The sequence below is a fragment of the Pseudophryne corroboree genome, chromosome 5 (genome assembly GCF_028390025.1).
Source record: "Pseudophryne corroboree isolate aPseCor3 chromosome 5, aPseCor3.hap2, whole genome shotgun sequence".
Classification (NCBI taxonomy): domain Eukaryota; kingdom Metazoa; phylum Chordata; class Amphibia; order Anura; family Myobatrachidae; genus Pseudophryne; species Pseudophryne corroboree.
Genome location: NC_086448.1, coordinates 373,948,065 through 373,972,076, shown reverse-complemented (window position 1 = coordinate 373,972,076; position 24,012 = coordinate 373,948,065). Strand labels below are relative to the sequence as shown.

General features: G+C 48.1%; 1 protein-coding gene across 3 annotated transcripts in view; it reads right to left on the bottom strand.

The window, feature by feature from the left end:
• SLC12A7 (solute carrier family 12 member 7) overlaps nt 1-24,012 on the bottom strand; it is a 952,187-nt gene that overhangs the window by 103,840 nt on the left and 824,335 nt on the right. The gene's annotated exons all lie outside the window — the stretch shown is intronic.

The window sequence follows — 24,012 nt, the reverse complement described above, 5'->3', positions numbered from 1 at the left end:
AAGCTTACCACTACCGACCTGTTGACTCTATCAAGTACCAACAGGCGTCAGCGATGCAGACAGTGACCCCATATCGGTTTGTGATCGATCACTCCCTCATGTAGACACATGTGGACTATAGTGGGTATAGCTGACAGAGAACTCACACAGAAATATGCACAACAATGATTATATGGCCATTTCTAAACTAATAGTGTTATATATATCTCAATATACCACTAAAAACTCTGTGCCCCCCCCTCGTTTGTACTGCATCACATTTTTGGCGGGGACAGAGAGAAAAATGGCGCTGAACCCTGCTGTGAAGGCTAAGCCCCGCCCCCTTTTCGTCGCGCTTCAGCCTCATTATAATAAAGTGCAACATGCAGGCAGGGGACCGTATATAGGGGGTAATTCCAAGTTGATCGCAGCAGGAATTCTGTTAGCAACTGGGCAAAACCATGTGCACTGCAGGGGAGGCAGATATAACATGTGCAGAGAGAGTTAGATTTCGGTGTGGTGTGTTCAATCTGCAATCTAATTTGCACTGTAAAAATAAAGCAGCCAGTATTTACCCTGCACAGAAATAAAATAACCCACCCAAATCTAACTCTCTCTGCAAATGTTATATCTGCCTCCCATGCAGTGCACATGGTTTTGCCCAACTGCTAAAAACTTTCCTGCTGCGATCAACTTGGAATTACCCCCATAGTGTCTAGGCACTATATACCTTCACAGAACACATATATATTGCTGTCCAGGCCCCCCCCCCCCCCCCCAGCGCCCTGCACTCAAGTGACCGCTGGCATGTGCAGAACAATGGCGCGCAGAGTTACCGCTGCTGTTCGGCGGGGGTATCGTACCGGGTGTCCGGGCCCCGAGAATGCCTGTGTAAAACAAAGGACCTCAGTAACATGCTGCCCAGGGCGCTCCCCCCCAGCGCCCTGCAAGTGCCGTTGGTGATGTGTGTGGGAGCATGGAGCGCAGGGTTACCTCCGTTACTGAGGTCTTCTGCCATCACTGAAGTCTTCTTTTCTTCCAATACTCACCCGGCTTCTTTCTTCTGGCTTCTGTGAGGGGGTTGACGGCGCGGCTCCGGGAACAAGCAGTTAGGCGATCCAAGTGATGGAACCCTCTGGAGCTAATGGTGTACAGTAGCCTAAGAAGCAGAGCCCTTGAACTAAGAAGTAGGTCTGACTTCTCTCCCCTCAGTCCCACGACGCAGGGAGCCTGTAGCCAGCAGGTCTGCCTGAAAATAAAAAACCTAACAAAGTCTTTTAGAGAAACTCTGTAGAGCTCCCCTAGTGTGTGTCCAGTCACTCCTGGGCACAAAGTCTAACTAACTGAAGTCTGGAAGAGTGGCATAGAGGGAGGAGCCAGTTCACACCCATTCAAAGTCTTATAGTGTGCCCATGTCTCCTGCGGGTCCCGTCTATACCCCATGGTCCTTTTGGAACTCCAGGATCCTCTAGGACGTAGGAGAAATATTGGAAAGTGTTAACAATAACCAAGGAAAATGGTTTTTCATTGATGCTTCAGGGGGAACTGGCAAAACATATTTGACTAACTTACTCTTGGCAAAAATACAAAGTGAAGGGAAAATATATGTGGCTGCTGCACCATCGGGAATAGTGGCTACACTTCTGTGTGGCGGCAGAACTTTCAAATTGCTGCTCAATATTCCACAAGATCAGATTGCTGTATGCTCAATCAAGAAGAATGGTGCTATTGGAAAAGTGTTGAAAGAAGCATAGTTGATTATTTGGGATGAATTCACTATGACACAAATCCCACATAAATGCAGTTAATAAAACACTAAAAGACCTGAGCTCTTCAAACAAACGGCCTCACTCAGATCTGATCATAGATGTGCTAAATTTAGCACAACTGCGGGGGGACCCCCAGCACAGGGCCAGTCTACCCCACATGTCTGGCTCTGCCTCACCACCCCCTACCGGTACTGGTGCATAAGCATTGCACGGCGGTGATGCTTTTGCACCCAGCGAGTAGCTCCCTGCCTGCGCAGCTCTTGCGCTCTGGCAGGGAGCTACCCGCTGTGTCCTGGGTCGCATCGGCTGCGTGTGATGTCACGAAGCGGCCGTGGCCTGCCCCCTCAACGGTACAGACATGCCTGCTTTGTCCGGACCACGCCCCGCCAACAGCGTTCTAACTCTGTTGGCACACCCCCTCCTGCCCCACGACCGCCTCTGTCTGTCAATCAGGCAGAGGCGATCGCAGCCCTAAGATACTTTTAGCATCTCACTGGGCCTCCCGGGGTGCGCAAGCGCAGTGCGCCCGCACTCCACAAAAAAATTGTGACTGCGATCGCTGCACCGATGCAATCTGAATTACCCCCAAAGTCAAGAGTGGAGTGACTTTTGTTTTTACCGGTGATTTTAGGTAAACATTGCCTGTAGTTCCTAGAGGCACACATGCAGTTACACTATGTGTGTGCATAAAAAAACCCGATGTGTGGCAGTACGTTCAAAGACTGAATCCAAATACGAATATGTGAATTTAACTACAATGAGATCACAATGCTGCTAATTTTGTGGCACATCTCCTTTGAATCGGAGTGCAATGGCTTTATCAAAATAACAAATTATTTAGAGACTTGCATTCGAATAATTGAAGATCTTATTGCAAAAGTATACCCAGACATCAAGGAATTACCACAAAAGGATTTCCAGTGATTTGCGAACATCCTATTTATATCGCAAAAAAATAAAACTGCAGAAGAAATCAATGAGGCGATTTCACGGAAATTTTATATGGCAAGCAAAACTTGTAAGTCTGTGCCTACAATGGTAAATATTGACAGAATGATTCACTATCCAATCGAGTTCCTAAACTATTATCCCATCTGGATTACCATCACACAAACTGAATTTGAAAACTAACATTCCAATAATATTTTAAGGAATGTGAAGCCACCCCAGCTTTGCAAAGACACACACTTGCAGATAAGACATCTGCTTCCTAATTTCATTGGTAAAATGTTATTTATTTATAGTATCCTAATGATTCATTCAGATTTGCCATTTGAATTTAAGTGCTTACAATTTCCCAGTAGGATATGTTTTGGAATAACAATTAACAAAGCGCCAAGCCAGTCCTTTCAAGTCATCAGTGTGGACTTGCGCAGAGAGGTCTCAACACATGGTCAGTTATTTCTCTCCCGTATTGGTAATGCCACCTATCAAATAATACTCATGACTGATGACAGTAATAAGACAAATAATGTGGTTTACAACAAGGTAAAACATTGGTAAACAGTAAGAAAATAAAAATTATTTTTTTCTACAGAAAATAATAAGACAAGTGAACTAAAAAAAATGGGAAAGAAAAAATGTATCATTGCATAAAATGAATAATCACTTGGAAACGACAGGTAGGCACTGCTAGTAGTCAGTAAAAAGGTTATCGGCTTCTGCAAGATTGCACATAAAACTGCAGCTACTAGCTTTACTAGGTGCTACTTAGCCAACATGTTCCTCTGTAATGGATTCAAACACAAAAATATCTTTCGTATGTTTATAATTGTTATGATTACTTTTGGACTAATTAATATTAATAATATTAATATTTTGGACTAATTAATTTGTATCATTTAATATATGATTTATAAAATGAAAAAAGTGTAGCCATTTCATATGACATACAGTACATGATCTTTACTTTGCTTTTATATTAAGGTGACATGTTTACTTTTGTATATATATATATATATATATATATATATGTGTGTGTGTGTGTGTGTTGTTTTTAACACATAAGGTATACCCTCTTATTAAGTTGCAATACAGTGGTACCACTGTTAAAAATAGGATTTTAATTACCTGCCGGTAAATCCTTTTCTCGTAGTCCGTAGAGGATACTGGCGGTTCCATTTAGTACCATGGGGGTATACACGGGTCCACTAGGAGCCATGGGCACTTTTAGAATTTGATAGTGTGGGCTGGCTCCTCCCTCTATGCCCCTCCTACCAGACTCAGTCTAGGAAACTGTCCACGAAGAGACGGACATACTTTGAGAGAAGAATATAAAGGATAGTGGTGAGATTATGAACCAGCACACACAAACAAGAGGAACGCTATGCTAACCAAACTTTAAACAGGAACAGCAACAGCTGAACCAACAATACTTAACAAAGTAACAGTGCAGGAAGAACGAAGCACCGGGCAGGGGCCCAGTATCCTCTACGGACTACGAGAACAGGATTTACCGGTAGGTAATTAAAATCCTATTTTCTTTTATGTCCTAGAGGATACTGGGGATTCCATTTAGTACCATGGGGATGTACCAAAGCTTCCAAACCGGGTGGGAGAGTGCTGAGGTTCCTGCAGAACTGATTGACCAAACTGAAGGTCCTCAGAGGCCAAAGTATCGAACTTGTAAAACTTAGCAAACGTGTTCGAACCAGACCAAGTTGCCGCTCAGCAGAGCTGTACAGCCGAGATACCCCGGGCAGCCGCCATGGAAGAGCCCACCGACTTAGTGGGCCTGTACAGATTTTGGAACCAGCAAACCTGCCGTGGAATAAGCATGCTGGACAGTAAGCATGATCCAACATGCAATTGTCTGCGTTGAAGCAGGACACCCAGTATTATTAATGGGATCATAGAGAACAAACAGCGAATCGGATTTCCTGTGACAAGCTGTCCTCTTTACGTATACCTTCAAAGTCCTCACAACAGCCAAAGACTTTGAAGTAGCAGATGTGTCAGTGATAACCGGAACCACAATAGGTTGGTTAATGTGAAATGCAGACACCACTTTAGGAAGAAATTGCTGACTAGTTCTGAGTTCAGCTCGGTCCTCATGGAAAATTTTGTGAGACAAAGCCCCCAGCTCCAACACACGTCTTTCTGAAGCCAAGGCTAACAGTGTAACGGTCTTCCATGCAAGATATTTTACGTCCACCTCCTGTAGCGATTCAAACCAGTCCGATTGGAGGAACTGCAGCACAACATTGAGATCCCAAGGTGCCGTGGGAGGCACAAAGGGAGGTTGGATGTGCAGAACTCCTTTCAAGAACGTCTGGACCTCAGGGAGAGAAGCCAATTGTTTCTGAAAGAAAATGGACAAGGCTGAAATCTGGACTTTTATGGAGCCCAGACGTAGGCCCACATCCACACCCTCCTGCAGAAAAAGCAGGAAACGTCCCAGAAGAAATTACACCTCAGAATATTTCTGCTCTCACACCAAGTGGTAAAATTACTAAGATGGGAGTTCTATTTAAGATGGGATGTTGCCCATAGCAACTAATCAGATTCCAGGTATTATCTTCTAGAAGCTGCTAGATAAATGAGAAATAGAATCTGATTGGTTGCTATGGGCAACATCTCATCTTAAATAGAACTCCCATCTTAGTAAATTTACCCCCAAGAGACGTATTTCTTCCAAATACGGTAGTAATGTTTAGACGTTACCCCCTTCCTGGCTTGGATCATAAATCGGGATAATTTTGTTAGGGATCCCTCTTCTGGCTAGAATCAGCCATTCAACTTCCATGCCGTCAAACGTAGCCGCAGTAAGTGCTGATAGACGAATGGGCCATGTTACAGAAGATCCTCGCGAAGATGTAGAAGCCCTGGATCTTCGAGGAGCATCTCCAGAAGGTCCTCATACCAGGCCCTTCTTGGCCAGTCCGGAGCAATGAATATTGCTTGAACCTTTTCCTTTTTTATTCTTTTTAGAATTCTTGTGATCAGAGGAAGTGGAGGAAAACACGTACATCATCTGAAAAGACCCATGGAGTCGTCAGAGCATCTACCACAACTGCCTGTGGGTCTCTCGACCTGGAACAATACTGCCTGAGCTTTTTGTTGAGGCGAAAGGCCATCATGTCGATCTGTGGATATCCCCATCAACGTGTCAAGCACCTGAACACTTCTGGGTGAAGGCCCTACTCCCCCGGATGCAGGTTGTGTCTGCTGAGGAAGTCTGCTTCCCAGTAGTCTACTCCCGGAATGAAGACAGCTGACCACGCCACAGCGTTATTTTCTGCTCAGAGGAGAATTCTTGACACCTCTGACATTGCTGCTCTGCTTTTCGTTCCGCCCTGTCGATTTATGTACATCACTGCCATCACATGACTGAACCTGAATGGCCCGATATTGAAGATATGCAGAAGACCGTTTTATATGGCCCTGAGTTCCAGAATGTTGATTGGAAGGATAACTTCCTAACTTGACCTCTTCCTTGAAACTGCATTCCCTGGGTGACTGCTCCCCAACCTCTGAGGCTTGCGTCCGTGGTTAACAGGATCCAGTTCTGAATTCAAAACCTGAGACCCTCAACGAGTTGAGAAGTCTGTAGCCACCACAGAAGGGAGAGCCTGGCTTTGGCAACAGACGGATCCTCTGGTGCATATGAAGATGCGAACCGGATCATTTGTGCAACAGATCGAGCTGGAAGGGTCTTGCGTGAAACCTTCCGTATTGAAGCGCCTCATAAGAGGCCACCATTTTCCCCAGAAGGCAAATGCATAGATGCACCGATATCCGGGTTAGCTTCAGGACATCCCGAACCATCGACTAGATTACCAATGCCTTTTCCAATGGAAGGATCACTTTCTGCGACACCGTGTCCAGTATCATTCCTAGGAATGGAAGCCTCCGTGTTGGCTCTAGGTGAGATTTCGGAAGGATCAGAATCCACCCGTGATCCTGGAGAAGTTTGTTTGAGAGACCAATGCTGTCCAGCAACCTCTCTCTGGACGGCGCCTTTATCAGAAGATCGTCCAGGTACGGAAATATATTCACTCCCTGTTTGCGGAGTATAAACATCATCTCTGCCATCACTTTGGTGAATACCCTCGGCCCCGTGGAGAGACCAAATGGCAGGGCCTGGAACTGGTAGTGACAGTTCTGCAGTGCAAACCGTAGATAAGCCTGATGAGGTGGCCAGATCGGATTGTGAAGGTACGCATCCTTGATATCTAGAGACATTAGGAATTCCCCCTCCTCTAGACCTGAGATCACTGCTCTCAGAGACTCCATCTTGATTTTGAACACTCGTAAGTACGGGTTCAACGATTTTACATTCAAAATCGGTCTTACCGAACCGTCCGGTTTCGGTACTACAAACAAGTTGGAATAATATCCCTTGTTTTGTAGATGGGGTGGAACTGGAACCTGAGTCTGTACCAGCTTTTGAATGGCATCCTGTAAGGTTATACTTGCCTCTTGTGAAACTGGTAAGCCTGATTTGAAGAATCTGTGAGGTGGGAGCTCCTGAAACTCCAGTCTGTAGCCCTGGGAAATCAGATCTATTACCCAGGGATCCTGGCATGATGTTGTCTAGATGTGACTGAAAAATTTTAGTCGGGCCCCCACCTGACAGCCCTCCAGGCATCGCAGTCCACCGTCATGCTGAAGGCTTTGAGGAAGCAGAGCCTGAGCTATGTTCCTGAGCACCTGCAGTTGCTGGTTTGCGTAGTTTACCTCTTGCACCACTGGAGGCCGTAGAAGCACCTCTGGATTTGCCTTTAAACTTGGCTGTCCGAAAGGACTGTAAATTTTAAGCTGAATAAGCTTTCCTGGCTGGGAGAGCTGTGGAAGGAAGATACGTAGACTTACCCGCAGTAGCTTTGGAGATCCATTTGTCTAGTTCATCTCCAAACAAGGCCTCTCCTGTGAATGGTAGGCCTTCCACGCCTTTCCTGGAGTCCGCATCAGGAGTCCACTGGCATAACCACAAGCCCCTGTGTGCTGACACTGCCATAGCGGTGGTGCGTGCATTAAGCAATCCTATCTCTTTTATGGCTTCTACCATAAAGTTTACAGGGTCCTGTATATGCTGCAGGAGTAAGACAACTTCCTCCCTAGACAAGGAATCTAACCCCTCAATTAGGTTACCTGACCATTTAGCAATGGCTTTTGTGATCCACACACATGCAATAGTGGGTCTCTGGGCCACCCCAGTAACTCTGTACAATGATTTGAGTGTTGTCTCAATTTTACGATCAGCCGTGTCTTTTAGGGACAGGCAATACAATTTTCCGTGACAGCCTAGAGCAGAGGTTCCCAAACTGTGTGCCGTGGCTCCCTGGGGTGCTTCGGCACACTTGCAGGGGTGCCCTGGGTTGGTGGTCCAGGATCAATTCAAATTATTCATGAACAATATAATAGGCAAAATCAGTGCTGGTGGCTGCCAGTCATAAAATATGTGGCCAAACAGAAGCAAATCTTGTCCCTCACCACATAACTGACCCTAAGGATGACATATAAACGCGATCTACTTAATGTAATATTTCTTTCTAAGTTTCTGAATAAGAAACTTTTGGCCTAGGGGTGCCGTGAAAAAAATTCTGATATTCTAGGGCGCCGTGATTCAAAAAAGTTTGGAAAACACTGGCCTAGAGACTAATGCATCCACTATCGGTGGATTTTCCCATTTTTTCCTATCCTCCAGAGGAAAAGACGAGAGCAACCTTTTAGGGATTTGACATTTCTTATCAGGATTAACCCATGGTTTTCCAAACAGGGTATTCAATTCCTTTGACGCAGGAAAAGTGACGGAAGACTTCTTTTTTACATTAAAATAAGATTCCTCACACTCCTCTGACACCTTACCAAGAATTTGCAGAAAATCTGATAGCCTCTTTAAGAGCCTCTATTCCCTGTGACAGAGTAGCATCCCCCCTCCAAATCCACCTTGTCCTCCTCCATGTCTGACCCGTCAGAGTCAGACTGCAGGATATGGGCCAGAGATCGTTTTTGTGGACAAATGGGAGGGGATTGAGACGCTGGTTTGGAGACTGAGTCTCTATTCATAAGCACATCCACAGTCTGTCTTAAGTATTACATCTCTTTTTCATTGCGGGATAATTTCATAGAAATATTGGAGATCATTCTTTTAATGGAATTAACCCACTCCGGTTAAGATCAGCTATTCTGGGAAGGTGCACTGCCCTGAGTACCCAGTAGTGAGCCCCTTGGTGAAGAGGAATACTCCACTGTACAAGAAACACACTCTTTGCCTGACATAATGTAAATGTGACAACACACACACACACACACACACACACACACACACACACGAAAAGGTTAAGAACAATTAACCCACAAAGAGCCCATCAGGGAGACACAGATTTATTTGGAGCCAGCCCCCACTGCGCCCTTATCACTAATGACAGGGGACTTAGTACACTAATAAACGCTCCCCCCCTGCTATGATCCCTGGTACCGCTGAAATAATCTGGAGTCTCTCCGGAGGAGCTGCGCGTCCCTGTCAGTCAGCGTCTGTGTCCACTGCAGAGGGAAAATGGTGCTGGTGAGCTGCTGGATCCGCTCATAGTAAAAGCCTCGCCACTTCAATGGCGAACGGTCTTCCCGCTTTTTTATACTGGCTGAGGTAATCTGGTGCTTAAAATAAGAATTTACTCACCGGTAATTCTATTTCTCGTAGTCCGTAGTGGATGCTGGGTACTCCGTAAGGACCATGGGGTATAGATGGGCTCCGCAGGAGACTGGGCACTCTTAAAAGAAAGATTAGGTACTATATCTGGTGTGCACTGGCTCCTCCCTCTATGCCCCTCCTCCAGACCCCAGTTAGGGAAACTGTGCCCGGAAGAGCTGACATTACTAGGAAAGGATTTGGAATCCAGGGTAAGACTCATACCAGCCACACCAATCACACCGTACAACTCGTGATAACTATACCCAGTTAACAGTATGAACAATAACTGAGCCTCTCTCAGCAGATGGCTCATACAATAACCCTTTAGTTAAGCAATAACTATATACATGTATTGCAGAGAGTCCGCACTTGGGACGGGCTCCCAGCATCCACTACGGACTACGAGAAAATAAGAATTTACTTACCGATAATTCTATTTCTCGTAGTCCGTAGTGGATGCTGGGGACTCCGTCAGGACCATGGGGATTAGCGGCTCCGCAGGAGACAGGGCACAAAAGTAAAAGCTTTAGGATCAGGTGGTGTGCACTGGCTCCTCCCCCTATGACCCTCCTCCAAGCCTCAGTTAGGATACTGTGCCCGGACGAGCGTACACAATAAGGAAGGATTTTGAATCCCGGGTAAGACTCATACCAGCCACACCAATCACACTGTACAACCTGTGATCTGAACCCAGTTAACAGCATGATAACAGCGGAGCATCTGAAAAGATGGCTCACAACAATAATAACCCGATTTTTGTAACAATAACTATGTACAAGTATTGCAGACAATCCGCACTTGGGATGGGCGCCCAGCATCCACTACGGACTACGAGAAATAGAATTATCGGTAAGTAAATTCTTATTTTCTCTGACGTCCTAAGTGGATGCTGGGGACTCCGTCAGGACCATGGGGATTATACCTTAGCTCCCAAACGGGCGGGAGAGTGCGGATGACTCTGCAGCACCGAATGAGAGAACTCCAGGTCCTCCTCAGTCAGGGTGTGCCCCTGACCAAGTATCAGCTCGGCAAAGTTGTAAAGCCGAGACCCCTCGGGCAGCCGCCCAAGATAAGCCCACCTTCCTTGTGGAATGGGCATTTACATATTTTGGCTGTGGCAGGCCTGCCACAGAATGTGCAAGCTGAATTGTACTACACATCCAACTAGCAATCGTCTGCTTAGAAGCAAGAGCACCCAGTTTGTTGGGTGCATACAGGATAACAGCAAGTCAGTTTTCCTGACTCCAGCCGTCCTGGAAACTATATTTTCAGGGCCCTGACAACATCTAGCAACTTGGAGTCCTCCAAGTCCCTAGTAGCCGCAGGTACCACAATAAGCTGGTTCGGGTGAAACACTGACACCACCCTAGGGAGAAACTGGGGACGAGTCCGCAGCTCTGCCCTGTCCGAATGGACAATCAGATATGGGCTTTTTTGAGACAAACGCCGCCAATTCTGACACTTGCCTGGCCGAGGCCAGGGCCAACAGCATGGTCACTTTCCCTGTGAGATATTTCAAATCCACAGATTTGAGCGGTTTAAACCAATGTGATTTTAGGAATCCCAGAACTACGTTGAGATCCCACAGTGCCACTGGAGGCACAAAAGGGGGTTGTATATGCAGTACTCCCTTGACAAACTTCTGGACTTCAGGAACTGAAGCCAATTTTTTCTGGAAGAAAATCGACAGGGCCGAAATTTGAACCTTAATGGACCCCAATTTGAGGCCCATAGACACTCCTGTTTGCAGGAAATGCAGGAAACGACCGAGTAGAAATTTCTTCATGGGGCCTTCCTGGCCTCACACCACGCAACATATTTTCGCCACCTGTGGTGATAATGTTGTGCGGTCACCTCCTTCCTGGCTTTGACCAGGGTAGGAATGACCTCTTCCTGAATGCCTTTTTCCCTTAGGATCCGGCGTTCAACCGCCATGCCGTCAAACGCAGCCGCGGTAAGTCTTGGAACAGACATGGTACTTGCTGAAGCAAGTCCCTTCTTAGCGGCAGAGGCCATGAGTCCTCTGTGAGCATCTCTTGAAGTTCCGGGTACCAAGTCCTTCTTGGCCAATCCGGAGCCACGAGTATAGTTCTTACTCCTCTACGTCTTATAATTCTCAATACCTTGGGTATGAGAAGCAGGGGAGGGAAGACATACACCGACTGGTACACCCACGGTGTTACCAGAACGTCCACAGCTATTGCCTGAGGGTCTTTTGACCTGGCGCAATACTTGTCCAGTTTTTTGTTCAGGCGGGACGCCATCATGTCCACCTTTGGTTTCCAACGGTTCACAATCATGTGGAAGACTTCCCGATGAAGTCCCCACTCTCCCGGGTGGAGGTTGTGCCTGCTGAGGAAGTCTGCTTCCCAGTTGTCCACTCCCGGAATGAACACTGCTGACAGTGCTATCACATGATTTTCCGCCCAGCGAAAAATCCTTGCAGTTTCTGCCATTGCCCTCCTGCTTCTTGTGCCGCCCTGTCTGTGTACGTGGGCGACTGCCGTGATGTTGTCCCACTGGATCAATACCGGCTGACCTTGAAGCAGAGGTCTTGCTAAGCTTAGAGCATTGTAAATTGCCCTTAGCTCCAGTATATTTATGTGGAGAAAAATCTCCAGACTTGATCACACTCCCTGGAAATTTTTTTCCCTGTGTGACTGCTCCCCAGCCTCTCAGGCTGGCCTTCGTGGTCACCAGCATCCAATCCTGAATGCCGAATCTGCGGCCCTCTAGAAGATGAGCACTCTGTAACCACCACAGGAGAGACACCCTTGTCCTTGGAGATAGGGTTATCCGCTGATGCATCTGAAAATGCGATCCGGACCATTTGTCCAGCAGATCCCACTGAAAAGTTCTTGCGTGGAATCTGCCGAATGGAATCGCTTCGTAATAAGCCACCATTTTTCCCAGGACTCTTGTGCAATGATGCACTGACACTTTTCCTGGTTTTAGGAGGTTCCTGACTAGCTCGGATAACTCCCTGGCTTTCTCCTCCGGGAGAAACACCTTTTTCTGGACTGTGTCCAGAACCATCCCTAGGAACAGCAGACGTGTCGTCGGAAACGGCTGCGATTTTGGATATTTAGAATCCACCCGTGCTGTCGTAGAACTACTTGAGATAGTGCTACTCCGACTTCCAACTGTTCTCTGGACCTTGCCCTTATCAGGAGATCGTCCAAGTAAGGGATAATTAAGACGCCTTTTCTTTGAAGAAGAATCATCATTTCGGCCATTACTTTGGTAAAGACCCGGGGTGCCGTGGACAATCCAAACGGCAGCGTCTGAAACTGATAGTGACAGTTCCGTACCACGAACCTGAGGTACCCTTGGTGAGAAGGGCAATTTGGGACATGGAGGTAAGCATCCTTGATGTCCAGGGACACCATATAGTCCCCTTCTTCCTGGTTCGCTATCACTGCTCTGAGTGACTCCATCTTGATTTGAACCTTTGTATGTAAGTGTTCACAGATTTCCCATTTAGAATAGGTCTCACCGAGCCGTCTGGCTTCAGTACCACAATATAGTGTGGAATAATACACCTTTCCTTGTTGTAGGAGGGGTACTTTGATTATCACCTGCTGGGAATACAGCTTGTGAATTGTTTCCAATACTGCCTCCCTGTCGGAGGAAGACGTTGGTAAAGCAGACATCAGGAGCCTGCGAGGGGGAGACGTCTCGAATCTCCAGTCTGTACCCCTGGGATACTACTTGTAGGATCCAGGGGTCCACTTGCGAGTGAGCCCACTACGCGCTGAAACTCTTGAGACGACCCCCCACCGCACTTGAGTCCGCTTGTACGGCCCCAGCGTCATGCTGAGGACTTGGCAGAAGCTGTGGAGGGCTTCTGTTCCTGGGAATGGGCTGCCTGCTGCAGTCTTCTTCCCTTTCCTCTATCCCTGGGCAGATATGACTGGCCTTTTGCCCGCTTGCCCTTATGGGGACGAAAGGACTGAGGCTGAAAAGACGGTGTCTTTTTCTGCTGAGATGTGATTTGGGGTAAAAAAGGTGGATTTTCCAGCTGTTGCCGAGGCCACCAGGTCCGATGGACCGACCCCAAATAACTCCTCCCCTTTATACGGCAATACTTCCATGTGCCGTTTGGAATCTGCATCACCTGACCACTGTCGTGTCCATAAACATCTTCTGGCAGATATGGACATCGCACTTACTCTTGATGCCAGAGTGCAAATATCCCTCTGTGCATCTCGCATATATAGAAATGCATCCTTTAAATGCTCTATAGTCAATAAAATACTGTCCCTGTCAAGGGTATCAATATTTTCAGTCAGGGAATCCGACCAAGCCACCCCAGCGCTGCACATCCAGGCTGAGGCGATCGCTGGTCGCAGTATAACACCAGTATGTGTGTATATACCTTTTTAGGATATTTTCCAGCCTCTCAGCTGGCTCCTTGAGGGCGGCCCTATCTGGAGACGGTACCGCCACTTGTTTTGATAAGCGTGTGAGCGCTTATCCACCCTAAAGGGTGTTTCCCAACGCGCCCTAACTTCTGGCGGGAAAGGGTATACCGCCAATAATTTTCTATCGGGGGAAACCCACGAATCATCACACACTTCATTTAATTTATCTGATTCAGGAAAAACTACAGGTAGTTTTTTCACACCCCACATAATACCCTTCTTGTGGTACTTGTAGTATCAGAAATATGTAACACCTCCTTCATTGCCCTTAACATGTAACGTGTGGCCCTAAAGGAAAATACGTTTGTTTCTTCACCGTCGACACTGGAGTCAGTGTCAGTGTCTGTGTCGACCGACTGAGGTAAATGAGCGTTTTACAGCCCCTGACGGTGTTTGAGACGCCTGGACAGGTACTAATTTGTTTGCCGGCCGTCTCATGTCGTCAACCGACCTTGCAGCGTGTTGACATTATCACGTAATTCCTTAAATAAGCCATCCATTCCGGTGTCGACTCCCTAGAGAGTGACATCACCATTTCAGGCAATTGCTCCGCCTCCTCACCAACATCGTCCTCATACATGTCGACACACACGTACCGACACACAGCACACACACAGGGAATGCTCTGATAGAGGACAGGACCCCACTAGCCCTTTGGGGAGACAGAGGGAGAGTTTGCCAGCACACACCAAAAACGCTATAATTATACAGGGACAACCTTTATATAAGTGTTTTTCCCTTATAGCATTTTAATATATATATACATATCGCCAAATAAGTGCCCCCCCTCTCTGTTTTAACCCTGTCTCTGTAGTGCAGTGCAGGGGAGAGCCTGGGAGCCTTCCCACCAGCATTTCTGTGAGGGAAAATGGCGCTGTGTGCTGAGGAGAATAGGCCCCGCCCCCTTTTCGGCGGGCTTCTTCTCCCGTTTTTCTGAGACCTGGCAGGGGTTAAATACATCCATATAGCCCCCAGGGGCTATATGTGATGTATTTTTAGCCAGAATAAGGTACTATCATTGCTGCCCAGGGCGCCCCCCCCCCAGCGCCCTGCACCCTCAGTGACCGCTGCTATGAAGTGTGCTGACAACAATGGCGCACAGCTGCAGTGCTGTGCGCTACCTTATGAAGACTGAAGAGTCTTCTGCCGCCGTTTCTGGACCTTCACTTTTCGGCATCTGCAAGGGGGGTCGGCGGCGCGGCTCCGGGACGAACCCCAGGGTGAGACCTGTGTTCCGACTCCCTCTGGAGCTAATGGTGTCCAGTAGCCTAAGAAGCCAATCCATCCTGCACGCAGGTGAGTTCACTTCTCTCCCCTAAGTCCCTCGTAGCAGTGAGCCTGTTGCCAGCAGGACTCACTGAAAATAAAAAACCTAACAAACTTTTACTCTAAGCAGCTCTTTAGGAGAGCCACCTAGATTGCACCCTTCTCGGCCGGGCACAAAAATCTAACTGAGGCTTGGAGGAGGGTCATAGGGGGAGGAGCCAGTGCACACCACCTGATCCTAAAGCTTTTACTTTTGTGCCCTGTCTCCTGCGGGGCCGCTAATCCCCATGGTCCTGACGGAGTCCCCAGCATCCACTTAGGACGTCAGAGAAATAGAATTACCGGTGAGTAAATTCTTATTTTCTCTGACGTCCTAGTGGATGCTGGGTACTCCGTAAGGACCATGGGGATTATACCAAAGCTCCCAAACGGGCAGGAGAGTGCGGATGACTCTGCAGCACCGAATGAGCAAACTTAAAGTCCTCCTCAGCCAGGGTATCAAACTTGTAGAATTTTGCAAAAGTGTTTGAACCCGACCAAGTAGCAGCTCGGCAAAGTTGTAAAGCCGAGACCCCTCGGGCAGCCGCCCAAGAAGAGCCCACCTTCCTCGTGGAATGGGCTTTTACTGATTTAGGATGCGGCAGTCCAGCCGCAGAATGTGCAGGCTAAATCGTGCTACAGATCCAGCGAGCAATAGTCTGCTTTTAAGCAGGAGCACCCAGCTTGTTGGGTGCATGCAGGATAAATAGCGAGTCAGTTTTTCTGACTCTAGCCGTCCTGGAAACAAAGTTTCAGGGCCCGGACTACGTCCAGCAACTTGGAATCCTCCAAGTCCCTAGTAGCCGCAGGCCCCACAATAGGTTGGTTCAAATGAAACGATGATACCACCTTAGGGAGAAATTGGGGACGAGTCCTCCATTCTGCCCTTTCCATATGGAAGATCAGATATGGGCTTTTACATGACAAAGCCGCCAATTCTGACACACGCCTAGTCCAAGCTAAGGCCAAAAGCATGACTACTTTCCACGTGAGATATTTTAGCTCCACGGTCTTAAGTGGCTTAAACCAGTGGGATTTTAGGAATCCAACACACGTTAAGATCCCAAGGTGCCACTGGAGGCACAAAAGGGGCTGAATATGCAGCACCCCTGTAACAACGTCTGAACTTCAGGCAGTGAAGCCAGTTCTTTTTGAGAGAAAAAGGGATAGGGACGAAATCTTGGCCTTTATGGATCCTAATTTTAGGCCCATAGTCACTCCTGACTGTAGGAAGTGCAGGAATCGACCCCCCTGGAATTCCTCTGTAGGGCCTTCCCGGCCACACACCAAGCAACCTATTTTCGCCATATACAGTGAAAAAGTCTTGCTGTCACGTCTTTCCTAGCCTTTATCAGCGTAGGAATAACTGCATCCGGAATGCCCTTTTCCGCTAGGATCCGGCGTTCAACCGCCATGCCGTCCAACGCAGCCGCGGTAAGTCTTGGATCAGACAGGGTCCCTGTTGCAACATGTCCTGACTGAGAGGCAGAGGCCATGGGTCCTCTGAGAGCATTTCTTGCAGTTCCGGATACCGAGTCCTTCTTGGCCAATCCGGAGCAAAGAATATTGTTCACACTCCTCCGTTTATTACAATTCTCAGCCCTTGGGTCTGAGAGGAAGAGGAGGGAATATATAGACCGACTGGAACACCCACGGTGTTACTAGTGCGACCACAGCTATCGCCTGAGAGTCCCTTGACCCAGCGTAAAACCTTTGTTATCTTTTTATTGAGGTGGGACGCCATGTAGTCCACCTGAGGCAGTTTCCATCAATTTGCAAAACTGCGTGAAGACTTCCTGATGAAGTCACCACTTTCCCGGGTGGAGGTCGTGTCCACTCCCGGAATGAACACTGCTGACAGTGCGCTTACTTGATTCTCCGCCCAGCGAAGAATTCTGGTGGCTTCTACCCTCGCCACCCTGCTCCTTGTGCCGCCCTGGTGGTTTACATGAGCCCCTGCGGTCTGACTGGATCAGAACCGGTTGGTCGCGAAGCAGGAACTCCGCTTGACTTAGGGCGTTGTATATGGCCCTTAGTTCCAGGATATTGATGTGAAGGCAAGTCTGTTGGCTTGACCACAAACCTTGGAATTTTCTTCCCTGTGTAACTGCCCCCCACCCTCGGAGGCTTGCATCCGTGGTCCCCAGGACCCAGTCCTGAATGCCGAATCTGCGGCCCTCGAGAAGGTGAGCACTCCGCAGCCACCACAGGAGAGACACCCTGGCCCTGGGGGATAGGGTGATTAACCGATGCATCTGAAGATGTGATCCGGACCACTTGTCCAGTAAGTTCCATTGTCCTTGCATGGAACCAGCCGAAGGGGATGGCCTCGTATGATGCCATCATCCTTCCCAGGACTCGAGTGCAGTGATGCACTGACACCTGTTTTGGTTTTCAATAGATTCCTGACCAGTGTCATGAGCTCCTGAGCTCTCTCTATCGGGAGATAAACCCTCTTCTGGTCTGTGTCTAGGATCATGCCTAGGCGAGGCAGATGAGCTGTAGGAACCAACTGCGACTTTGGAATATATAGAATCCAGTCGTGTTGCCGTTTCACTTCCAGAGAAGGTGATACGCTGTCCAGCAACTGCTCTCTTGATCTCGCTTTTATGAGATCATCCAAGTATGTGATAATAGTGACACCTTGCTTCCGCAGGAGCACCATATCTGCCATTACCTTGGTGAAATTGGTAATGACAATCCCGTACCGCAATTCTGAGGTACGCCTGATGAGGTGGATAAATGGGGACACGAAGGTATGCATCCCTTATGTCCCGATTCATTTCAGGCTTGCAATGACCGCTCTTAGCGATTCCATCTCGAACCTGAACCTTTTCAGGTATATGTTCAGGGATTTTAATTCAATATGGGTCTAACCGAACCGTCTGGTTTCGGGATTATAACATGGTCGAATAATAACACCCTCTTGTTGAAGGAGGGGACCCTTGACCACCACCTGTTGAAGATACAATTTACGAATTGCAATTAACACTGGCTCCCTCTCTTGGGGGGAAGCCCGCCGGGTCCTCGGTGAGGGGGCATCTTCTCACAGTCCAGCCTGTATCCCTGCGATACAATTTCTATTGCCCAGGGATCTAACAGGGAGTGAACCCACTTGTGGCTGAACTTACGAAGGCGTGTCCCCACCGGGCCTAGCTCCGCCTGTGGAGCCCCAGCGACATGCGGTGGATTTTTGTAGAGGCCGGGGAGGACTTCTGTTCCTGGGGACTAGCTGTGTTGTACAGCTTCTTTCCTCTGCCCCCGGCTCTGACAAGAAAGGACGCACCTCAGACTTTCTTGTTTCTTTATTCGAAAAGCTGCATTTAATAATGTCGTGCTTTCCTAGGCTGTGCAGGAATATAAGGCAAAATATCAGAATTACCAGCTATAGCTGTGGAGACCAGGCCCGAGAACCTTTCTCCACAAAATCCTCAGCCTTCCATATGCCTCTTAAGTCGGCATCATCTGTCCAATGTATATTCTACAGGACACGTCAAGCAGAAATCGACATAGCTTTTGTCTCTAGGACCCAGTATACTCATGTCCCTTTGTGCATGCTTTATAATTATATATCTATCACTTAAGACAGCATCTTATATTTATATGCATACTAGGGTCTCAATCTCTGCTGATAAGGTACCTGTCCACGCTGCCACAGCGCTATAAACCCATGCCGACACAATCGCCGGTCTGTGTAGTATACTAGAATGTGCACACTATCTGCAGGATCCCTGAGAATAGCTAGTGCAAACAGGACACCCAAGGGGAAGATTCTCAACACATCCTGGCCCTAGTGGGGAAAGGATACAGCCTGAGAATTCTCTTGTGGGAAGCTGCCGTCTCTTGTCTGGAGATTCCCGCTCTTTTTCCTCATGAGAGGAGGGAAATTTACCTCAGCATTCTTCCCCTTAACATGTGTACTCTCGTGTCAGGGACAGATGAGTCATCAGTGATATGCAAATCATCTTTTATTCCAATAATAATATTTTGAATATCATTTAGCCCTCTTGGCTGTAACTTTGCATTATCGTAGTCGACAGTGGAGTTAAACTCTGTGTCGATACTTTGTTATTTTGGATAGTGAGCATAGAGAGACTCTGAAGGACTCTGTGACATAGGGACAGACCAGGGTAGATTTCCTTTCTGTTCCCTAACCTTTTGTACAATAATTTTACCTCAGCACTTACACATATCCAAACAGGTGTCAGCGTTGTTGACGGAGACACCCTCCCACACACTTATCCGCTCTATCACCTCCTTAGAGGAGCCTTTTACCTCAGACATGTCGACACACGCGTACCGACACACCACACACACAGGGGATGCTCTATTTGAAGACAGTTCCCCCACCAGGCCCTTTGGAGAGACCGAGAGAGAGTATGCCAGCACACACCACAGCGCTATATAATACAGGGATGTACACTGGTGGCGGGGTGGCTATCTGCTTCAAAAAAGAACTTAAACTTAGGGTCCACCCTATTGAAATTACTCGCTCATTTGAGTGCATTGCTGCCCAGAGTTCGACAGGATTAGGTTTCAGAGTACTTCTCATCTACCGGCCACCTGGAGATGGAAAGATATTTCTACAAGAAATTGCAGACACTGTTGCTGGCCTGGTTCTGGAACATCAAAGATGGCTCATCCTCGGGGATTTCAATGCATGGGTGGATGATGAGCTCTCACGCCTTGGCCAAGACCTCCTGTGCACAATGAATGGTCTGGGCTTCACACAGATAATTCCCTCTGCCACACATAAAAGTGGTCACACTCTTGATCTTGTCTTTCAGATTGGATTAGAAGTCACTGACCTAAAAATAAACCCAGTCATCTGGTCAGACCACTACTCCCTCTGGTTCTCAGTTGCAACCCCTCAAATAAGATCTCTGCCCGTGGAGTTGACCAGGTACCGTCCAAGGAGGGGTATGACTCCCCAGGCTCTTGCAGCAAATATGGATCTCTCTGCTATACTGGGTGCCTGTGAAGATCCCTGTTCCCTAGTCCGTTATTATAATAGGGATGTTAAGGCTGCAATTGATATTATCGCCCCTGTGCGTATAAGACCTCGTAAACCACATCATCAAGCTCCATGGTACGACAACAGTGTTAGTGAGCTCAAGAAAAGGGGGCGTAGACTGGAAAGACGATGGAGGAAGACTAACCTAGTGGATGACAAAATAAAACTAATAAAGCATAACGAAGAATATCAATCGACAATCACTCGCAAGAAATCACAGTTCCTGTCAAATGAGATCACAGCAGCAAACAATAGGCCAGCTCAACTTTTCCGCACAGTGGAGATGCTTTGCAAGCCAGCATGCCTGCAGACTGATGAGACCCTTTCCCAAGCAAGATGCAACGAGTTTGCAAACTTCTTTGCAGATAAAATATCCACCATCCGGGCTGGAATATCCACAGTGCCATCAAAGGAGAGCCAAACTACAAAGCCTGCCAATATAAGCTACCTGCCTTCATGGACCAGCTTTGACCCAGTGGATGTAAAGGACACTGCTGAAATTGCTCGGATTTTGCGTCCCACCACCTGTGGCCTGGACCCAGCCTCAACCAAGCTTCTAATAGGTTGTACGGATATAATCGGTCCTGTCTTTGCAAAAATTGTTCAATGCTCTTTGCAGACAGGCATTTTTCCTGGACCCCTAAAGGAAGCAATTGTTAGACCACTTCTTAAAAAACCTAATTTAGATCCCGACTGCATGTCCAACTACAGACCGGTATCAAACCTTCCTTTCCTAGGAAAGGTTATTGAGAAAGTGGTTGCAAATCAACTGGAAACTCGCCTGACAACCCATGATATTTATGATCCATTTCAATCAGGATTCAGGAGAAGACATAGCACTGAAACAGCCCTGGTGTGTGTGTTAAATGATCTTCTGATGGCAAAAGACAGAGGTGACTGTTCAATATTAATCCTTCTGGATCTCTCGGCAGCATTTGATACCGTGGACCACGGGCTTCTGATTGAGCGACTGATACACTTCTGTGGTCTGGATGGCACAGTCCTAAACTGGTTCAAATCATTTCTCACAGGCAGGTCACAGAGAGTATCATCTGGATTATACTCATCACCACCAGTGCCATTGCCATGTGGTGTCCCACAAGGTTCTATACTATCCCCCATGCTTTTTGCAGTATACATGCTCCCATTGGGCGAAATAATCAGGCGCCATGGCCTGGTCTACCACTGCTATGCAGATGATACACAACTGTACTTGTCCTTTGCTCCGGGCACTGATAACCCAGTAGCAACCCTGAATGGCTGTCTAGCTGAACTACAGGAGTGGATGAGCGCCAGTTGGCTGCGACTGAACCCGGATAAAACAGAGGTCCTTATAATACGACCGCAACATCAAAGGACAAGACTGCAGCATAGCCAACCAACTGGACTTACACTCGGGGATTCAGAATTACAGACCAGTGATCATGTGCGGAATCTTGGCGTTGTCCTGGATGATGGCTTGACACTTAAACATCAGATATCAGCCACAATCAAATCCTCATTCTTTCACCTGAGGAACATAGCCAGAATCAAGCACCTAATTCCCTCAGATGATATGCCAAAAGTCATACATGCATTTGTATCATCTCGATTAGACTACTGTAATGCCCTCTACCTTGGTCTACCAGCAAAAGAATTGCAACGCTTACAGCTGGTGCAAAACACAGCTGCCAGGCTGTTAACCAACCAGCCCCGTTCCAGCCACATAACACCCATCCTCTACTCCCTTCACTGGCTGCCTGTAAGATGGCGAATCCTCTTCAAGATTGGCTTACTGAGTTTCAAAGCATTACATGACCAAGGCCCAAGGTACCTGAAACAGCTTCTGATCCCATACTGCCCCACTCGATTACTGCGATCTGTAGATGAAGGACTTTTAGCAGTACCTAGAATCTACCGTAATTCATCTGGGGGTCGAGCTTTTAGTCATGCGGCTCCGACTCTATGGAACTCACTTCCCAGCACAGTGCGAGAGGCCCCAACTATAGAATCCTTCAAAAGTAGACTCAAGACTTTCCTGTTTACTCAAGCATTTCCATAGTGTCTCTTTTAGTATCTTCATGCTTCTGTATTTTATGAAAAATGTACTTCATTATTTTTCTGTACTATATTATGCTGTGTATCTGTTAAGCGCCTTGAGTCCTATTGGAGAAAGAGCGCTATATAAATAAAATTATTATTATTATTATTATTACTATACTGAGTGATTTTTCCCCTATAGCAGCTTATATACACAGTTTTGCGCCTAAATTTATGTGCCCCCCCTCTCTTTTTTACCCTTTGTGTACCAGGATACTGCAGGGGAGAGCCTGGGGAGCTTCCTTCCAGCTGAGCTGTGAAGAGAAAATGGCGCCGGTGTGCTGAGGAAGAAGGCCCGGCCCCCTCAGCGGCGGGCTTCTGTCCTTTTATGTACTTTAATGGCGGGGGTTAATGCACATATACAGTTTATCAGACTGTATTATGTGCTTTTCGCCAAGTAAGGTAATCTAATTGCTGCCCAGGGCGCCCCCCCCAGCGCCCTGCACCCATCAGTGACCGGAGTGTGTGGTGTGCTAAGGGAGCAATGGCGCACAGCTGCAGTGCTGTGCGCTACCTTAATGAAGACCGGAGTCTTCAGCCGCCGATTTTCAACTTCTCTTCGTTCTTCTGGCTCTGCAAGGGGGACGGCGGCGCGGCTCCGGGACTGGACGACCGAGGACTGGGCCTGTGTGCGATCCCTCTGGAGCTACTGGTGTCCAGTAGCCTTAGAAGCCCAAGCTAGCTGCAAGCAGGTAGGTTCGCTTCTCTCCCCTCAGTCCCACGTAGCAGTGAGTCTGTTGCCAGCAGATCTCACTGAAAATAAAAAACCTAACAAATACTTTCTTTTCTAGGAAGCTCAGGAGAGCCCCTAGGGTGCATCCAGCTCTGGCCGGGCACAGATACTAACTGGGGTCTGGAGGAGGGGCATAGAGGGAGGAGCCAGTGCACACCAGATATAGTACCTAATCTTTCTTTTAAAAGTGCCCAGTCTCCTGCGGAGCCCATCAATACCCCATGGTCCTTACGGAGTACCCAGCATCCACTAGGACGTCAGAGAAAATGGAGAGAAAAACGTTTTAAGCCTGTTTTTGCCAGTGTGGGTACTGTGTAGTGTGCTGAGATGCAGCTGTGTACTGTGTCTCGAGATGCATTCCGCTCGGTTGGAAGCCGTGCGTCTCCATACCCTCAGAGGCGTCACTCACCTCTTGGACACCCGGTGCGGCGGCAAAAGAGGGGGCGGGGCTTCACGAGAAGGGGCGGGGCTTCACGGCTGGCATCCGTTTTCACTGCTTGAATGACTGGAAAGGGGCGGTGCTTTCTGAGAAGGGGCGGAGCTTCGCGTCCCGACACCCGTTTTTTTTGTCACTTGGGGGGTTTAGGAGGTGTAGGCTCACTCCCGGGGTGTGCTGTGCTTGCAGTGCTGGCTCCTACAGAGTGACAGGAGCCGAGTGCTGCACATAATGTAACAGTGCAGCACCCAGCTCCTGTCTCTAAGCAGGAGCTGGCATTTTGGTGTCACCCCTCGGCGGGTGACACCCGGGAGCGGGCCGCACCCCCCGCACCCCCCTTGTGACGCCACTGCATACCCTCATGCTGCCATAATGGCCAGCGACCCGCTAACTGGGACGCCGGCTTAGTACTCACCACTCTTCTTTCTTCTGGCTCTGTTAGGGGTGGCGGCGTGCTGCGTGAATGTACGCTCACCGTGGTGGGGCTTGTGAATAGTTCCCTCAGGAGCTCAGTGTTCCGTCAGCAGGGAACGGGACCATTAACCCTTCAAGAGGTTGGCCCATTCCTCCCCCCCCCTTCCCCCCACAAAGTCCCACGAAGCAGGCAGGCTGGTGCCATCCAGCCCTGCCTGAAAAT